The sequence below is a fragment of the Orcinus orca genome, chromosome 12 (assembly GCF_937001465.1).
Source record: "Orcinus orca chromosome 12, mOrcOrc1.1, whole genome shotgun sequence".
Taxonomy (NCBI): domain Eukaryota; kingdom Metazoa; phylum Chordata; class Mammalia; order Artiodactyla; family Delphinidae; genus Orcinus; species Orcinus orca.
In genome coordinates, this window is record NC_064570.1 from 65,497,005 (window position 1) to 65,501,752 (window position 4,748).

A 4,748-nucleotide genomic window follows, 5' to 3' on the forward strand; every position below is an offset into this window, starting at 1 on the left:
TTTGATTCTAAGTCTCAAAAGGAAGCCTTGAATAGTCTGTAATGATCTCATTTGTATACCCAACATATAGAAGATCGTGTGACTGTCATTATGTATTACTAATAAGGCAGCAAAAATATTTTGTGAACTATTAATAACTAATGACACCTTTGAAAAGAATCCCTCCTTCAAACTCTCCCCAAAACCCCTTTCAATTGTGTCCTCTGTTTCCTTCTGGGACTGTTGGATGCAAGCCACTAAGAAAGTTGCTTCGTTCCTGGAGCGAAAGGTGGGGCTGGGACCCCCTCCCCGCTTCTGAGGAGTATGAAGCATGGCAGCAGCCACGGGAAGTGTGCATCACCTAGGAACAGGAGGGCTCATGGCCTCCAGGGCACAAGGAGCCTGACCCCCGCACAGCGGTCAGCGTGGCCACCGGTGGGACAGGCAGTAGTGGTGAAGGCGTTCTGTTCCATGTGACTTCACAAGGAAACAGTGGAGCTCAAGGGAGGCCCAGAACTGGTAATCTGGTAATCTAGTAGGTAAAATGTTTCTGATTGCTGGGAGCCACTCTAGCACATTAATTGAACCTGAGGAGGGGGTGCCTGGAACCTCTGATCTATATGTGGGTCAGAAGCACGAGTGACAACCTGGGCTTTTGCTTGGCACCTGAAGCGGAGGGCAGTCTTGCGGGACTGAGCCTGTAACCTGTGGAATCTGACGCTCTCTCCGGGTGGATGGTGTCAGGATGGAGTTGAATGGTAGGACACACGGCCGGTGTCGGACAGTGGTGGTGGTGTGGCACAAACCTCACAAACCAGAACTGGATGCAGAACCCCTTCAAAGGGGACCAGACAGCAACATGGAATACCCAGAAGCAAGACCCAAAGAGGGGGCAGAAGCAGAAACTGAAAGGGGCAGATGAAGATGGACAGACAGGGCCCGAGCGAGACAGCATAAGCTCAGTAGATTTCTCAAGGTAAATTGCTTTTGTCACATCCTGCTGTTTGTGAACATGAGTAAGCTTTGCCTGTTATCACTGACCTTTACGATTCTGATTAGCTGCTCAGCAATTAACTAGTATTCCCCAGACAGTCTTAACTCTGTAATAGAGGAGAGAGCCATAGCAGGTCTCCGGGTTGGAGGAAGAGTGGAGAGAGCCTGTCGAGGAGAAGGATATCAGAGCGCCAGCTGCAGAACAGTGAGCCTTACAGGCTCCTTGCCCGTGGGTCTAAAAAAGAATAATCCTACAATGAGTTTATTAAACTTAAAAATACTTTATGTCACGGGCAACACAGCAAAGCTTTCCTCCACTTGCTGTACCGCAAACCTGAGGCCGAGTTGGGTTAGTTACACATCAAACATGGCACAAACTGCAGGGACCCAGAGCTGGGAGATATGCGCCCGCCCCGGCCCTGAGCCCCAGGCACCTTCTCATCTGCCTTATTTCCTCAGTAACCAAGTAGAAGGCTGGACGCCTTGCTGGAAATCAGTCTGGAAATGTTTGTTCTTCTGAACCTTCATTTCAGAGCACCTTCTTTGACTCTGGTTTCAGGCAATAAGATTAGTGGATGGTTTCTCCAACACAAAGCTAAGATCTTGGCAACCCTTTCAAGCACTATTTTTATGCTCTCCCCACACACACAAGAGCAAGAGGAATCTGAGGCAGAGAGTGTAGACTTACACAAAGAGCTTCAACACAGGGGCTAACACGGAGATCTTCAGTCACTCAGCACACCTCCTCTGGCTCTGCCGTACTTAAAATATGCAACACTGAGTCCACAGGCCATCGTGCTCCTCGGCCCTTGGAGAGGAAATTTCCAATATGATGAGGAAGTAGTTCCAGGGTAATGATGTATAAATGTACTAAGTATAGAGTCATCACACAATTATCCTAATTAAAAAGTGAGACAAAGTGTACATTTATCCTATCAATGCCAAGGGAAACTTGCATTTTTGTCTTTATCCACATAGATGCACCACAGTGCCATTTTTATAAATTTCTTTAAGGAAGAACAGAAATTAAGGCTATAGTCAATATTTGTTTATGTCCAGCAATGATGCTAATACAATAGCTCTGAAATTGGGACAGATCCAGGATGAATTTCATGGAACTGCAGTGGAAAGTGAATGGACTTAGAGCCCAAGTGAGAGGCATGTGGATATAAGCTCATACCAGAGCATCAAACTGGGTTACTACCCCTCTCTACAGACAACATTCTGAAACAGCTGGGCCAACTGTGGTTCTACTACTAAGCCCTTGTGGAATGCAGCTCTCATCAGCATTAGTCTGGAAGAAAAGAATCCAAAAAAAAAAAAGTTATTGGTTATTCTCTAACATTCCTGAGAAGTGATTGAAATCTTGCTCCTGTCTTCATTTCCGTAGGAGTGGGGATGCAAATGAGTTCCTGTGAATGAGAACTGTAGTCAGCAAAGCCAGACTGGGCCAGGAGGCTGAATCGCTGACCCTCAATGCCAGGTGCCAAAGCCACCACCCACCAAACACAAGGCAGCAGACATACCACCGGGCATTTTCCTGGCCCCTTTAACCAGTTCCCCAGGCAGGGACGAGACTGGTGTCTCGAAAGGTAGAGATGGAAATGACAATGGAAGGCATTAAGATTCTTAAGACACAACAAGGAAGGGGTATATATAGAGAGAGGGGGTTGGAGACAATCACAGTGTCTGTTAACTTAAAACACAGCATGGGGAGACATCGCCCAGCTTCCTGGAGCAAAACCTGGCCAGTGAGATCATTCAATCCTTGGCCTAGTCATAAGCCCAAGGGAGATTACAGAAATGAGTGATGGCAGGTCTCCTCCCCACTATGTCAGTGCCATGGGATTTACCCAGTAGCTCAGTTACTCCTCGTAACAACCAAAGGAGGTTAAGCACTACTAATGGCCCCGTTGTACAGAATGGGAAACTAGCACGTCCAGAGGCTAAGCCCTTACCCAAGTCCTGCAGCTAGTAAGGGGTTGCAGATCAAAATGCGAATGTGTCTGATTCCAGAACGATGTTTATCAAACCATGCTTCTACTGCCACAAAGCAGCTCTTCTCCAGGGAGGGAGCAGCAATGCGGGTCCATTTGATCACTGAGCTTTGGTGAGTATAAGATCCAGTGTGCTTCCTGATTACAATGACACGGTTAGATTCTCTTGTAACAGTGGATTACTTTTTGTTTGTTTCTAAAAGGGAAAACTCTCCTGTTTGCTTCTACTAACCTTACCACTTCTGACACTGAACGTGTGGGTTTTCCCCAGCAAGCAATTCGGACATTAACCACCCGGAATTAGCACAGACCCCATAAATTAAGGGCTCAGTCCCACAGGACTGCCCTCCCCTTCTCTTCAGACAGCAATCACAAAAAGCCAGATTATCACCTGTGCTTCTGATCAACTCACTGTAAAGCAGAGGTACCCACACCCTCCGCCTCACGTTGATAATTTGCTAGAACAGCTCATAAAACTCAGGAAAGCACTTTACTTACTATTATCTGTTTATTGTAAAAGACACAACTCAGGGACAGCCGAATGAAAGAGAAGCATAGAGCATGGTATTGGGGGTGGGGTGCACAGAGCTCCCATGCCCTCTCCCAGGGTTTGCCAGCCTCCCAGTACCTCCATGTGTTCACCAGTCCAGAAGCTCTCTGAAACCCTTCACTTAAGATTTTCATGGAGGCTTCATTATATGGGCAAGGTTGATTAAATCACTGGCCATTTGTAATTAAATAACCTCCAGCTCCCTCCCCTCCCCAGAGAGGTCAGGGGGTGGGATTAGAAGTTCCAACTTCTAACCACACGTTTGGTTCCCCTGACAACCAGCCTCCATCAGAGGTTATCCTGGAGCCCCCTAGCCACCAGTAATCTTCTTAGCATACAAAAAGACACTTGTCACTTTGGAGACTCTGAGGGGTTTAGAAGCTGTAGGCCAGGAAATGGGGGCAGAAATCAAGTATATATCTCTTACTATGTGACATTTTCTTTCTTAATTTTGCAGAAAATCCATGCTGCTGTGCTAAGTTAATGCATATTAAATTGTTTTTAAAAATCAAGTCCTTGGTCTGAAAGAGCCTCACGTTAATACACAAAGGGTTTAGGCTAGGAGCTGTGTTTAGGATTAAGATTCCCTTTGCAAGAAACTAAGCCTGAACACAAAAGTTGCTGTTACTAAAAGTCATATTGCCAACAGCTTTACAAGGTCTCTGAAAATGATCAAGTTGACTTAGAAGATAAAGATTTGCCAGAGAGACGTCCTTGGCAATGCACAGCTCCTTGCCTGAAATGAGACACAACAGGAAACATGAAAATGCAAAGTCTGTGGGAATATAATTTATCTAATGGACAAGACCAACTTATTTGGTATAACAAAGTTAAAAGAATGTGTTTTCAGGCAGCGGCTTCCTGTTATATATCCTATTTCAGAGCGAACTGCTAGTTACCAGACAAACCTAGAAGAGTCAGTCTGCTCTTCCAGAATCATTGACATAAGTTTATCTTTAACAGTCCAAGTATATGGTTTCTAGTCACAATTACAGACTCTCAGAGACACCCATGTATTCCACATCTATGTCTCTGGAAGAAGAAAAAACCTCTTCTTAAATTGATTTGCCCTTTGTCACTGTCACAGATATGTTTTCCCTGTTTTGACAGGTAGTTGTAATTCTATTAGCAGGCCATCGACTTCCCTGTGAAATCGATCTGTGTTGGGCTGGCTGGGTCTTCTTAAACTGGCTGATTTATTGCTTCTGCATGTTTTTAGAGACAGCACA